The sequence below is a fragment of the Pipistrellus hanaki genome (assembly GCF_964339955.1).
Source record: "Pipistrellus hanaki genome assembly, chromosome: 19".
Taxonomy (NCBI): domain Eukaryota; kingdom Metazoa; phylum Chordata; class Mammalia; order Chiroptera; family Vespertilionidae; genus Pipistrellus; species Pipistrellus hanaki.
This window is the reverse complement of record NC_140521.1, coordinates 6,941,069-6,956,630: the sequence shown is the minus strand read 5'-3', so window position 1 is coordinate 6,956,630 and position 15,562 is coordinate 6,941,069. Positions and strand designations below refer to the sequence as shown.

At 43.9% G+C, this 15,562-nt stretch overlaps 1 protein-coding gene across 9 annotated transcripts in view; it reads left to right on the top strand.

The window, feature by feature from the left end:
* CUX2 (cut like homeobox 2) overlaps positions 1-15,562 on the top strand; it is a 188,746-nt gene that overhangs the window by 57,535 nt on the left and 115,649 nt on the right. For 2 of the 9 annotated variants that reach the window (XM_084867981.1, XM_084867982.1), the window contains exon 2: positions 10,795-10,858. The exons of the other annotated variants lie outside the window; for them this stretch is intronic. The gene's annotated coding sequence lies outside the window, so the exon portion shown is untranslated. The remainder of the gene's footprint in view (positions 1-10,794; positions 10,859-15,562) is intronic. 9 annotated transcript variants of the gene reach the window in all.

Here is a 15,562-nt window from a genome sequence, read left to right as displayed (position 1 = left end):
CTGACTGACTCTTATTCCTCTTTCAGGTACCAATTTAAGTGCCATCTGCACTTAGAGGTCTTTGTTGCCTCATGACTAGATGATGTAGCTCCCATTATATCCTCTGGTTCCCCTTCTCTTCCTTCTTGGCTCTTAGCACAAGGGTAATAATTACTTGTATGATTATCTGTGTTATATCTTCTCCCCCCTAAACTATAAGTTTCACAAGGGAAGGATCAAGTCTACACTGGCACACAGTAAATTTTCTGTCAAGATTTATGAATGAAAGAAGGAATGAATGATAGATCTGCAAGTCACTGGCTATTGCGATTTACCATTTGACACGAAACTTGGTCTCTGTTTTCTAAGGGAGAAACCAAGGCCTAACCCTCGCCCCCTTTCTTGGCCTTCTGCCTAACTTTTGGTACCTGCTGACATGTAGTATATGTTGAGAACTCCTGTTCACTTACATATGTGTAGGTATGATTTTTTAAAAATGAAATACATCTAGAAAGTATTTTAAAGTAATGACTGTAATACATAGGTTTAATTTATTTTGGGGTAATAAAAGGTGTTGCTTTCACAGCATCACTTAGAGTACTTGAAAACCAGTGGTGAAATTTTGATTGAATTAGGCTGTGCTCATAATTAGGAAATGCCAAAGCCTGCAAAGCATTGAAAGTGGCGAGGACAACGTGATGAAATTAATAGTCTCTCTCTCTCTCTCTTTTTTTTTAAGGTTTAAGAAGTAGGTTGTTAAGGGGCATTGTGTTGTTAACTAATTGGTTTGTGGGTGTTATTGGATATATAGATTTCATTCTGCATTTTGATTGTAAGTCGATATTTAGGTCCTGGCATTAATTAAATCCTAGGGTAAACATTTCTAAGGAAGACTTTAGAAAAGAACTTGGTGAAATTGTTGGGATGAGCTGCCAAGGCACATTATGGAATGTTGGTGATTCCGTTTAATGAGAGAGAAAGAGAGAGAGAGAGAGAGAGAGAGAGAGAGAGAGAGAGAGAGAGAGAGAGAGACAGACACACTCAGGAATGTAGAGCCCTGTGCAGGAACCCTGAAGGAGGAGACCAGAGAGAGATACTGTTTACTCTCAGATCTAGAGGTGGTTAATACAAAACAAAGCAAAAACTTGACTGAAATTTCTTGGGAACTTGATGAAGATCAATGAAAAATAATCTAACTTTATCACAATAAGAAATTGTAATTTCCTCCAATGATAGTAGCTATGTTTTATGTAATGTATCATCTTATTATAGTTGTACAACATCCTGATAAAGCAAATATGATCATTATTATTACTCCATATCACAGATCAGCAAACAGGCTCAGAGAACTGATGTGATTGGCCTGATTTTGCAGAGTTAGCAAGTGGCAGGTTGAAATATAGGTCTTCGGTCAGTTAATAATCACACTTTGTTCCCACTCCTTGCCAGTGAGTTAACACTAGTTAAAGTTTTCCTGTTAGAGATATATGGGTTAGGTTGAGGATAGGGTGAAGATATGACACTTGTGGTTTTAATGACTCTTCTTAATAGTAGAAATAAATGCCATTTACTTAGCAATGTATCAATCAGTATAAACTTTATTATACTGCAGTAACGAAAAGATCCCCAAATTTCAGTGGCTTAACCCAACAAGGCTTCTTTCTTGCTCACCTAACTGCCCATTGGCTACATGTCCATTGTGGGTGGACATTGGGCTGTGCTCATCATAGTTATTCAGGAACCCAGCTAATGGAACAGCTGCCAGCTCTAGTGTTGCTATTCCCTCTGCTGGAAGGATGGACTGCTATAGATGGTCTCATGGCAACAGTGAGATGCTCTATACTGGAAGTGACATGTCACTTCTGCTTTCAGTTCATTGGCCAAATCTAGTCATATGCCCTCACTTAATTACAAGTAGCACAGTCCTACCTTGTGTATGGTAGAGAGGCAGAAATATTTGTCAAACAGAATTAATGGTTGTCATTTGCACCCAATAAGCAACAAGTAGTGCATATGATGCTACAAGCCTATAAAATAATAATGAGAGCTAATGTTTATTGATTATTTATTACACTAGAGGCCCGGTGCTCGAAATTTGTGCACTAGGTGGGGGGTTCCCCTCAGCACAGCCTGTGCCCTCTCACAGTCTGGGACCCCTTGGGGGATGTCCATCTGCAGGCCTACAATCCAGGGCCTCCGCTTGGGTCGCTGGGGTGTGTGGCCTCCACTTGTAAATTAAACATTTACATTTTACCTGCTTTTCCCATTGGGCAGCACCATCAGTGTCCATCCAGAATAAACTAGCCCTTTCAGTGGACCCAGCTGGTTCTAGGGGTGAGCTAGCTTTCATGAGGCTACTGCACTGGACCAACAGTCTACATTCATCCTTAAAAACACCAGACTGTTGTCTTTCCCTTTAAGCCAGCAGTCCTTGACCTTCACTGCCCATGGGAATTATCTGCGAGCGCTTTAAAAAATACAGATTTTTTTTTTTTATGGGACCCACCACCAGAGGGTCTGATTTCATTGGTCTGGTGTATAGCCTGGGAATGAATGTTTTTAAAAAGCTTTCCAGCTGTAGCCAAATAGAGATACAGTTGTAAGCAAACTCAGTGTGTTAAAAAAACAAACAAAAAACAAACAAAAAAAAAACAGGCCACTAAAGAAGGTAGACTGGAGATTGGTGACTTAATTCAAAGAAACTTTCTCACTCTTTTTTTTTTTTTTTTAATATATATTTTATTGACTTTTTACAGAGAGGAAGGGAGAGAGAGATAGTTAGATACATCGATCAGCTGCCTCCTGCACACCCCCTACTGAGGATGTGCCTGCAACCAAGGTACATGCCCTTGACCAGAATCGAACCTGGGACCTTTCATTCTGCAGGTTGACGCTCAACCCACTGAGCCAAACCGGTTTTGGCCAAACTTTCTCACTCTTCCCAATAATATCAGAACACTAGAGCAGGGAGTGATAAACTTTTTTTTTACTTTGTAGGCCATACTGTCTGTGCCCTACATACTCTCTGTGCCAAACTCTGCCATGATTGTGTGAAAGCTGTAGATAAAACATTAATGAATAAGCATGCCTGTGTTCCAACAAAATTTTATTTGCACATTTTGATAAGCCAGATTTGGCCCATGGGCCATAGTTTGCCAACTATAATATATGGTGTTCCTTTATTATTATTTTATTTGTTAATTCCCTCCTGAGAATATTTTTCCATTGCTTTTAGATAAAGAGGAAGGGAGAGAGGAGGGGGAGAGGAGAGAAACATCGATGTGAGACACATCGGTTGGTTGCTTCCTGCATGTACCCCTACCAGGGCCAGGGATTGAACCTGCATCCCAGGGATGTGCTCTTGACTCGGAATTGAACCCATGACCCTTTGGTTTTGTGAGCCAATACCCTGAGCATACCAGCCAGGGCTGTGGTGTTCCTTTAAATGGTGGCCATAGCTGTCCAGAGAGTGTTCTTAAAATCTGTGTGCACAATCACTTTACGTGTTCCTGTTGAACTGACAGATTGGGTTGGTCTGTTGAGTGCTCCCTCCCCCCAGATTCTTTAAACAGTTTTTTAACTGTTCTCCCTCATCTGACAGGTGAAAATCGACCATTGCCAGACGAATTCTTTGAAGGCAAGGGCTCGAGCCCCCTAGCATACTGCTTGACTCTTGGGTCTCATTTAATAAATATTTGTTGGGTGAGCAAACTGATAAAATAAACAGCATTTACTTTTTAAAAACAAACAAACCCTGTACTATGGAGAATTTCAAATGTCCTCAAAAATAATAGTGTGTAAAGTCTCTACATACCCATCTCCTACCTCCAGCACTGTATTGAAGTTGCTCACTTGGTTATACTTCTCTCAATTCTTTAGGGACTGGATCCTCTTCATTATCCTATATATTACTATATGCCCTGGTACTGTGAACAGGTCAAGCACATAGTACGTACTCAGTAAACATGTATTGGGTAAATGAAAGTTCGTGCATTTAGATGTGCTTTATGACTTTGACCGGGATGAACACTAGCTATAATGACATTGACTTGGAAATATTATGAGTTAAAATATGACTCTTGCACTTAAACCCACAAATAAACATGGTTTGGCATCTGCAGGGGACATCAGAATCCTTGGAGACATTCTTACTCCTGTTGGTTGCCAGGCCCCAACTTCTAGGAGTTAGGCTGTTGAAAGGAATTTCATTTGAGGAATCCTGGTAGAATCTTGTAAAAGAAAACTAGCTCCCACTCATCCCTGTACTGCCCAGGGTTATCTGGACACCCCCTGTCCGGCAAGCCTTTGACACCTTCTCTCCAGTGCCCTGGGAAGGAAAGGAGGTGATCACACACAAAAAAATCTGATCTCATTTAAACCCCTTGAAAATTACCAGGCTGCTGATGATTAGCTTAGAGAAAATATGTCAGGGTCTTCTTTGATTTGCAATTTGAGATAAATGTGGGAAACGTGTTCTTGCTTCCTAGGAGAGGATTATGTTGCTTTGCAAGTTGGGTCTTTGTCACTTTTGATTTTAGAGCACTTACTGAGCTTCCAGTAATGAACAAAAACCCAGCCACATGGAAACCAGCCCAGGAGGTCCTGCTGTCTCAGAAGCCCGAAGTATTCTTGTCCTACCGAACTCCTGTGTCTGGATTTCTGCCTGTCACCCGTCAGACTTTAAAGGTTCCGCTCTTGGGCTGCATCAACACTGATGTCTTTTTTTTTTTTTTTTTAAGTCTTGTTAAATTAGTTTTTAAAAAATAACTTGGTATCTTATATTTTGGGGTGAATTATTCTTTACCATATTGATTTAACATGTAATGTAGCACGCACTTTATAAATCACCCAGGAGTCCTCATCCAGAGTAGCGGTAAACTCAGTCAAATCCAGTCAGTAAACATGATCCTGGAGCTTAAACTAGGAGGCAGACAATGAAATAAATGTATTTCCTATAAATAATTCCTTCTTGCTTTACTTGATCTATTAATTGATCGGTTAAGAGAGTCTGGGCTTTAAGATAATTTTTCCAATTGAAAAACATCTGTAGAAGCTCTAACCCAAAGATGCTTACATCAGAGGTGTCATGACAGGTGAGACTCTGAAACCCCTTGAATGGAGGGACGTTTGGGTTGAGGTCTTGCTTTCCAAAATGTTTAGGTTTACTCTTTGCATGACTCTGGCTTTGAACCTCTTCCACTGGTATTTAAAATACATGTGCTATTTCCAGGTATTACATGTTCCTCAAAAATAAATCACTCCTAGGTAGTTAAATCCCTTTTGCGCAGCTAATATCAAAACGCCATCCTCCAGCCTGCATGCAGTCCCCTGCTGGAAGTTCTGGTTTGGCTGCCTGAGTGCTCTGTGGTCTAAATATAGCCATTTGAAAGAAGATTACGGCCCATCCACTTGGGACTGCTAAAAAGCCTTTCACGCTAACTCGTGAAAGCCTTATGCCTTTAATCCTTAACTTTAATTTAAAGTAAAGAAATCTTCTCAACTCATATTCTATTTCCACATTTTCTCCCCCCACCCTTGTCTGCCCCTACAAATCTTTTAATTTCCACTCCCTTCCATTATTGAGGAATAAGACTCTTTACAAGTAGCTTCTGGAGCAAGTATGGACTAAGCTGTTTTAATTTCTTGCAAGGATGTTTTTATAGAAGAAAATCAAGTCAACACTCAAGAGTATACACAGCCCTTTACGGAGATGGGGAGAATTAATCAGGCCAGAAAGTTCAGAATATAAAAAGGGAGAGGAGAGGAGGGGGAGGGGTATGGGAAGGATGTTTCATCAAACTGAACTGCTCTGGGAGATGCAAAGATAAAAGGATTTCCCCCTCTGAGTGCCTTAAATATTGGCAGGCAGTGGGGTCAAGATTTTTTCTTTTGTTGTTATGGAAAGCCATACAGATAATTAATGCTGTTGAAAGAAGATTGTTCTGTTGGCGTCTGGGAGGCTACCTCCTCCCTATTCACCCTCCCCCCCCCCCCATACCCCCACCCAGTCTAAGATCTTCTGGAAAAAAACAAGTCAGGGAAAAAGTTATGCATGGGGGAGATCCTGCCAATTTACACTAGCAATAAATAACGTAGAAAGCAAACAGCCACTGGCTAGTTTCTCGTGGCTGCAGATATTTGATAGGGGACACAAGTCTGTGCATGCAGTGAACTTTAAATGGAGCAGGAGACCTATTCATCTCCTTGCCCCTCTCCCCCACCCAACCCACCCCATCCCAGACTTTAAACAATAATTATTAAAGAAGGGAAGTTACAACAGAAGCCCAGGAAGGCTTTAATATTTACAGTTTTTATTTCTTCCTAGATAAATGGATATTGCTATACCTTAATGGGCAGGAAATGTTTGATCTCTTCCTTGGATGTCAGATGTAGCCTGTGGTTTGAAAATCCTGACTAGCCCTGCTGGTCCCACAGGAGCCTTCTGGGCTTCGGGCCTCTGATTGACACAGTCCCAAAGGAGCTGAAGAAATTCAACAACCCAGAGTGATAACAGGAATAGAATGCCACTTAAGAATATGTTCTATATTTTAGCTCACTAAAATCTCATAAAACTCATGGAGGGTGGTGCTATTTTTGGTTCCATTGTACAGATAAGGAAACTGAGGTTCAGAGGGGTGAAGCTTACACAGCTAGCAAATGTTAGAACTCGAATTTGAACCTGGGCAGTCTGACCTTCGTTGACAATTTTTGAAAATGAAAGTGAAATTCATATAACATAAATTAACCATTTTAAATTAAACAATCTAGAGGCCTTTAGTACATGCACAGTGTTGTACAACTACCATCTCTATCTGGTTCCAGAACATTTTTGTCACCCCAAAAGTAAACCTCAGACCCATTAGCAGTCACTCGCCATCCCACCCCCATTACTCCCACCCCTGGCAACCACCAGTCTACTTTCTGTCTCTATGGATTTGCTTATTCTGGACTTTTCCTAAACAAGGAATCATATGTGTGGCCTTTTGAGTCTGGCTTCTTTCTTTTGGCATAATGTCTTCAAGGTTCATCCATGATGTCACATGTGTTAGTGCTTTATTCCTTTTTATGACTGAATTATACTCCCTTGTATTCCTACAGGTGTCCAGTGGGTAGGGTTAATGAGGGAGGTAGAGCAGATATAAGACTATAGTGAGCCGTAGAAACCACAGCTAACTAAAGAGTGGATGCCCGGGCCAACAGTTCTAAATGATGATTGCCAGGCAGAAGTGCAAGCTCTAACCACTGAGCCATGCGGACCAGGGCTATCCTTCACTTTAGAAGGGACATCTCTACATGGCCCACACCAGTGGAGATAAAAGGCCCCTAAATTGTTATCGGATTTATTTCCTACTCTGTATCACACAAGACTTACCAGTGGGTCTGGAGTTGTTAACTATTTTTTGCTCATGAGGTCCCGTCAGCATAATGTCATCACTGTAAGGTACCAGTGTTGCTGTTTGTATTATTATTTTTAAGGTGAAGAGTCTGCTTTTAAACTCTTGCCCAGTATTTGAGCTGCTCTGCTCAGACCTGCCATCACCCTGCCTCCCAATCCCCCCCCTTCCCTCAACTCCCCCTACCCAGTCTCTGGACTGACCCCATGCTACCTATGGCAGGTACATACACATTTCACAATGAGAGCCCAGGCTGTATGCTGTGGGCTGGGAGACCCTAGGCTGTCACCTGGCTTCTCAGTGTTCCCATGTCTATGTCAAGATTGTCATGCCACCCACCTAGGGCTATTTTGCACAAATAGAATGAAGTACTGTTACATTAATAAAGGTTAGTACAGTGCTTGGCATACAACACCCCATAATTTTGGTTGGCACCCTCTCTCCAGAATTTGCTTAGTGATGAGCATGGGACCAGGGCCACTACCCCTCTGCTCCTGACGGTGGCCACTGCCCAGTGGAACAAACTCTGGCCACAATACAGTCTGGTCATCTGCCCTGCTATGGGGCTTTGGGCAAGTGTCTTAACCTCTCTGTGCACCTGTTGGAAAGGCTCTAGTCTGTGCTACAGAAAGCTGTAGAGGTTGGGGCTCCAACTGTCTGGACTTCTGCACCCCTTTTCTCTCTTCCCCCAGAACAGCAGCCATGGCCAGGCCAGCCGGCAGTGGGAGGGGCTTGGCATGAGGACCAGCAGATGCCAGTCTCGCTCTGTGCACAGATGTATCTGCCAGTTTCTGATGGGGAGAAGCGATCTGGGAATCGCTCACTTCATTGATAATTAAATTCAAATTAAGAGAGATTTGCATTTATCAAAAGCCTATTTGACAAGGTGTCACTGTTTCCATCTAGCACCCAAGCTCTAGAGAGCCAGCGAAGGGAGATGTAGCTACGTGGTGGTGGGCAGAGGGTATGGGTGGAGGCAGGGAGAGTGGGGGAGACAGCAGAGAGGCAGCCTGTCAGCCCTCATTACTGCAGAGGGCCATGGCTCGGTGGTAAATGGGGTGGAACACTGTGTGGCCTCATTCAGACTGCTCAACCTTTCTGAACCTCAGCTTCCCCACAGTAGCCCCCAGCGTCTCCTCCAAGAAGATGGCCTGCTTCTGTTTGGCTTTGGGATAGGCAGGAATCCCCAGCCCCGGCTCCCTTCTTAGTTGAATTCTAGGAAGAGGGAGGACCACAGACCTATGGAGGATGAAGCAGGAAGGTGTGAGAGTTCATCACACTATTCAGAACAGCCTACAATTAAAAAACGTATGAATTGTTATTTCTGGAATTTTCCATTTAATATTTTCAAGCTGCGGTTGACCACACGTAACTGAAACCACAGGGAAAGCACAACTGTGGATTAGGGGAGCTACTGTGTTTAGATTTTAGACACCTTCTTGGGAGAGGCATCCCGCTTCCCACTCTTCAAAGGAGACGTGATTAAGTGAGAGCAGACTGGACGCGAACACCTGTGCCTGTCACTGACTGGCTAGGTAACCCAGGGAAAGTACTGTATTTCCCTTCCCCGAGCCTCAACATCAATGGGCATGATGCCATTTTCTGGGTCCAATGATATTATAATAGAAACTAACATGTGTTGAGATGCTGCATAGAGAAGAGTTTAGAGGGACCTAGCATAGAGGCAGCGCTCAAGGAGAAGCTGGGCATGTCCTAACCGGTTTGGCTCAGTCAGTAGAGCGTTGGGCCTAGGACTGAAGGGTCCTGGGTTCGATTTCAGTCAAGGGCATGTGCATGTACCTTGGTTGCAGGTTCAATCCCCAGTAGGGGGCATGCAGGAGGCAGCTGATCAGTTTCTCTCTCATCAGTGTTTCTAACTCTCTATCCCTGTCCTTTCCTCTCTGTAAAAAATCAATAAAAAATATTTTTAAAATTAAAAAAAAAAAAAAAAAAGCTGGGCTCATGATCCAGATGAGAGGTTGTGACGGGCCCAGTGAGCACAGCTATGAGGATAGTGGAGGCGAAAGGGCACGATTTAGGAGACACCTAGGAAGGAGAATGTTGGGGATTTATGACCCACAGGTTGAGAACCACTGCTTTAGAGCCTAAGACCACAGAAAACACAGATATTTGCATTACGATTCATAACTGTAGCAAAATTACAGTTATGAGGTAGCAACAAAAATAATTTTATGGTTTGGGGGTCACCACAACATGAGGAACTGTATTAAAGGGTCGCGGCATTAGAAAGGTTGAGAACCACTGGATCATATGGAGGAGAGAGGGATGGTAAAGGATGACTCCTAGGGTGGGGGACTTGGTGTAAGAATCCCCTGAGATGTAAAAATTTCCTCCCACCCCTTGGAGCCCTCCAGGTGAAGAGAGGCGTGCCATGCTGGGGAAGGTGTAACTCTTACTTGCTGTGTGACTCTAGGCAATTACCTTCCCATGTATAGTCCTCAGTCCGCTCATCTAACACATCCCAGAGTCCCTCCCTCCTGCCTTGGCAAAGGATAGGTAGATAAAGTAGTATCGTCATCACCACAGAAATTTCTCTAAGGAGGTGAGGTCTGGCTACAGCAAGAAACATCAAGTCCAGACCGCAGAAGGAACAGTCTGCGTAGTGGGCCTCTGGGCAGTTGTGAGATTTCCCTCTCTGGGAGGCCTAGTGATCCAGGAAAGGACCCTGCACAGTTGTTTCAAGAATGGGCTCTTGTTCAGAAATACTGGCGGGTGAGGTCGTAGTTACTGAGATTGTGGTTATTCTACTTCTGCGTTGGGGTGAAGCCTCCTGGACCTTGGAGGGTGCTCTCCTAGGACAGTGGGAGCTCCCGCCTTTATCTGATCCATCTCTCCGCCACTTCTCACACCCAGCCAATTGCTTTCTCTTTCCTTGGGAGGCTTTTGTGTCGTGGCAAAGAAAACCTAATATAAGAAAGTCTATTATACAAAGGAATGAACAAAGGCATGGTTTATGCATTGCACAGGCTCTTCCATTCCTTCCACAGAGCTGAGCTTCTCAAGGTCATTTCAAATAGGATAAGGTTTCAAAAGAACATTTTCCCCCACGAAACTGCCTTTGTATCGTAAGTATGAACACCCTCCCAACTCCCCTACACTTCACTGTGCTGTAGGGTTGTTCATATTTATAGGCCTAGATGTTAAAATCAGACAGACCTGTGTTCAAATTTCAGCTCTGCCCTGAGCTAGCTGTGTGACTTCAGGTAAGTCACCTAACCTCTCTGAGGCTACATTTTCTTATCTGTAAAATGGGGATATGAACGGAGTGGTTGGGAAAAGCAGTGAGGTCATGAGGCCGGACCCAGAGTAAATGTTAGGATTTGGCATTTCTAGTAACTTCTCTATTCTTTTTCATCCCTGTTTGGGTTCAGCTCCCCAACCCCTGCCTTGCTTCTTACAGAAATGTTTCCAGTGTTGAGACCATCCATGTGGAGTGTACTTGAAAAGACAGCAGAATCATTGAGGTGAGCTGGAAAACCATTTAACAACTTTCCAAGCATCCGAGTAGGGCTGTCTGTACAATGGCCTGATTTCCTGGGCGGAGGAGAACAGCAGTCCCCAGAGCCTGTTGATGGGAGACAGTTGGCATGGAGACGTGCCTCACTTTCCCATTACTGAAGAGTGAGCTGCAGCAAAAGATTTGGGGAGTTTTATTGAGAGTGTTTTTGTTTGTTTGTGTGTTTTGTGTGTGTGTGTGTGTGTGTGTGTGTGTGTGTTTAAAAATATTTTTTATTGATTATTTTACAGAGAGGAAGGGAGAGGGAGAGGGAGTTAGAAATATCGATGAGAGAAAAACACCAATCAGCTGCCTCTTGCACACTCCCCACTAGGGATGTGCCCGCAACCAAAGTACATGCCCTTGACCGGAATCGAACCTGGGACCCTTGAGTCTGCAGGCTGACACTCTATCCACTGAGCCAAACTGGTTAGGGTTGAGGGTTGTGTTTTTTCATGAATTATAGTACTGATATTAAATTGAGAATCCGCTCTTAGTATAGAAAAATGTATACACAGTGTAATTTTATTTTCCTGACCATGGAGAAGGCAGGTCTTCAAAAGTGGTCCGCTTCCAGCTTCATGGTAGGGTTCATCCAGCTAAGTTCTTCATTTATATACAAAACAGAGGGTTAAGGGGGATGCCACTCCTAAATACAGCTCCTGCAAAGGTGGGCTGAGGTAGGCTGAAGTTGGGGGAACAAGGGTTGGGTTCTATTTGTATAATCAAAATAGGAGGATCTTGTAGCCCTTTTCACAGCCAGGGTGATGCTCCAGGGCTGCAGAAGTCCTGAAATGACCTAAAAAAAGGTGTGATTTTGAGCAGGTTATATCCCCTTCTCTGAACTCAGTCTTCTCTGCTATAAAGTGGCATCGTATCTCTTAATGATGTTTCAGGTTTGACTTTTCCGTGTTCGTTTTCCCGCCTGGGGACAGTGCCTGAGAAGGGAATGGGGAAATCTCGGGTGACATCCATGGGACTCATTTCTCTGGTTTCATTTGTGATAGTGATGAGAGGAGATAGTACATGAAAGACATTTTTGTTGACCACTGAGCCTTTATTTCTTAGTTCCTTAGAATTAAGATTCTAATATAAGTCCATATCTTAGGTACAAAGTAAGGGCTCAGAGGATTAGCTCAACATCCCCCTCACACACAAGGACACACACATTCTTGTGGTTGTTAAGTGAGCAATCTCTGGACACAGATACCTACCTATGTCTGCCACTTTCTTGTGCGGTAGTTTGGGTAAAGTGTTTCCCTTCTCTAAGCCTCAGTTTCCCCATTTGGAAATGGCATAATGCCATCTCCTTGAGCTAAATAAAATAATAAAATGGCTGACATTTATTGAGCACTTAATTTTTGTCCAGTTCCACCCACCCTAAGCATCATCTAAGTATCTAAGCATCTAAGAACAGTTCCATAAGGTGAATACCAAAATTATCATCGTGCTATACAGGTGGAGGAAATGATGTCCTCAGGTCACACACCAAGAAGTAGCAGAGCTGTGACTTAAACCCAATTCTGGGCAGTTTCAAGGCCTGTGCTCTTGAACCCCCAAGTCATAGGAACTCCTGATGAATGTCAAGGTCTCAGCTCCATGCCTGGTCCTAGTAAGCACCCAGCAGATGTCAGCTGCAGTGACCATGACAACAATGATGATGCTTGGGCAACCTTTGTTTGGGGGCAGGGGAACAGAACATAGGATGCATTTTTTAGCGAGTTCTATCGTGGATTCATAAATTACCATCAGATTTACAAAAGGGAAGGCTCATACTGAGATGAGCCACATGCAAAGCACAGCCTTCCCATCCAAAATAAAAGAGATACATTTATATATGCACATGCTCACACTTCGGTATCTCAGAAGCCAGGCAGAATATTGTAAAGCAATGTACAATGGCATAAAATATCATCCCAATTTAATCCATCTATCTAGTGTTCCATCTAATTACTATATTAGAAAAGTCTTCAGACCATGTATTGAACATTATAAATGGGAATAAAATGATTCTGGTAATGGCTTAATAAAACAGGTGAGGTAGCTCCGTCTGCCTGCCTGTATCCTTGGACCATGGCCAGATTGATTTGTCAGGGAAGAAAAAAAGAGAAAGAAATGGGCTTGTGTTGTTGCACTTTGGAGATTGTCTCCATTAGGGGCCTTTGATTTTATTCTTGTTTTTCCTTATGAAAGTGGTTATCGGTTCCTTTTTTAACAGCAAAATATGTAGAACGGATGAAAAAACCGACAGCAGTCGTTTCATATTTTATAAAGCCATTCCCGACTTGTAATTTGCCGGTTGGGATGAATCAAGGAACCCTGAAGCTCCCAGTGAATGTGCAGCCGATGGCTGCAGCCTTGTCTGAGGGCATGTTTAACCATGGGATTTAGCTGCTCTGAGAAGCTGCCACTGGGGGAGGGTCAAGAAATTATATTTCTGTCTTTTGGGGCTGGAATTAATTAGTCAGAAGGGATCTGAACCCTTTGTGCATCAAATAATCTTTCCTTCGTGTGCCTAGATAGGTGTTTGCTTTTTTGACATCTCTGAGGCTTTCCGTCTAGATCAAAAAATGACTTACCCCTTCCATTTCTCCAAACGCTCAATGTCTTTGTACCTTGTGCCCAGGATCCCTACCCCCTTCCCACAGAAGTTCCCATTGCTACTGAGACTTGATACGTCCCGACCTTAATCTGCTCCTGTCTGGAACTGGTATGCAGCATCCCGAGGCAAGCCAGCTACATGACCCATAGGTGTCTATCCCCCTCTTCTGCGGCTCTGCGCATGATGGAGGAGAAAAAGCACCCCTTTCCAAATGCCATGCATTTCTCCAGCCCCAAAATCTAATTTCTTGCTCCGAGTTAGACTAATAAGTGGGTGTCGGAGGTTAAATTCCAGCACACTAAGGAGGTGCCCATCCTTCATGAAGCCCTAGCATTCTCACCAGGCGTCGTCCGCGTTGTCATGGCTACATGGGCCCTGGACCCCAGAGAGGAGAGAGCAGAATTAATGGCAGTCCTGAGTAAAGGATTCCTGTCTCGGCGAAGTTGATGGATTACATTGATGTACCATTTGTCATACTGTAATTGTTCTGGCAAATGTAATACCCACTAGTATAAACATTGTACTGCTTTGCTAATAAAACCCAAAATAGGAAGAGAAAGGATGATACAGTGCTATGCTCACTTAAAGAGACAATGCCTCCTTTCCAAGTTGGAGCCCAGTTCTTTCTGAGGCCTCGGCGCCGACTCCTTCTGCATTCGTGTGCATGCAAGTGCTAAGCAGCTGCCCAGCACTCGCTTTCCCTGCACGGGTGGCATGGGCTGTGTGTGTGGATATATTCTCTGGTGCTCTTGGGACTCAATTTCCCTGTTTGTCAACATCTCCTGTGATTTCTCTTCCTGAGGGTTTCATCCAGGTGGGCCTGGGGTGTCTAGTCCAAACGTCTTTGCATTTCCTGGCTGCCTGCTTGGTGTGTCCCAAATGGAGCTATTTATTCAAATTGACTTGGCAACTAAGGCTTTGCTCTAGTATGGCTACTGCCTCCAAGAAGGCTTCTGTGACCAGCCCTGCATTCCCTGAACTCTCACATCTCTCAGGCTTGTGACTCAGAGCGAATTCACCTCTGCCTGGTGCCTGCACTGCTTTATAATCCCTCCCCTGGCTGGGACTGGGTACTGAATGTCTCCCCCTGCCACCTCTGGCTATGCCAAAAATGGTATTTGGCACACAGAAGGTGCTTAATGAATACTCAATTAATTACTGACTGACTAGTTCCCCACTGGGCGTGAGGGGCTTAAATAAACAGCCTCATTTGCCTTCCAGAACCCCCTGATGTCCACCCTTTTTGAGCCCTCCTTGAGCTGCACTCCATAGGAGCACAGCACACATAATGGGGAGGCCGTGTGCACTTCCTTCTCCAGCACTTCTCTGAGAATACCGTTAGGTCTCATCCTGTTCACCTCTGGGGTCCCAGCATCCCTTTGGAAATCTCTAAATGCTTAAAGATGAATGAGTAAATGAACAAATGAATGAATGAATGCCCTCGCCACCACCTTCATGGGTTGAGCTGTGCTTGAATCCCCTTTTGCAGTGTGGAGCTGTTGAAGGCAGCTGTTGGGGGTGAAATTCCTGGGTCTGTCCAAAGATATTTACCCAAGTGTCTGAATGTCGGGGAAACGTTTTGTCACTGAGTCAGGCTGTGAATAAGCTGGGTACTGGACTCTCTGGTTACACCGTTTCCTTATGAAAGATTTCTGTGCCCCTAGAATAAGCAAGGCAATCTTCTGTTGGGATCTTGGGAAAGAATGATATCGGGGAAGGCCTAGGGGTAGGTTGGCCTCCATCTTTAATTGCACCTCTTGACCTTGAGTTTGAGTTCCAGTTCTCCCAAAAGTTCTTCTGAGCCATAAATATTTATCTCTTTGACCACCCCACCTCCTTCCTCCAGATTATCAGGGCATGAGGGCCCACACAAGATCTGTGATCTCATGTAATGTCTGGCTAGGCTTTGCTGGTTTCCATGTCTTAACATGTGTTCCTCTCTACCCTTATGGGGTCCAGCCAGTGGCCCCAGGGTCCTCTGAGGTTCTGCTCCTGTGAGGAATGCAAAGTAACTGAAAGGGTGCTTTAAATTCATAGGTTTACTTTTTATTTTTAAATGGACTGTATTTT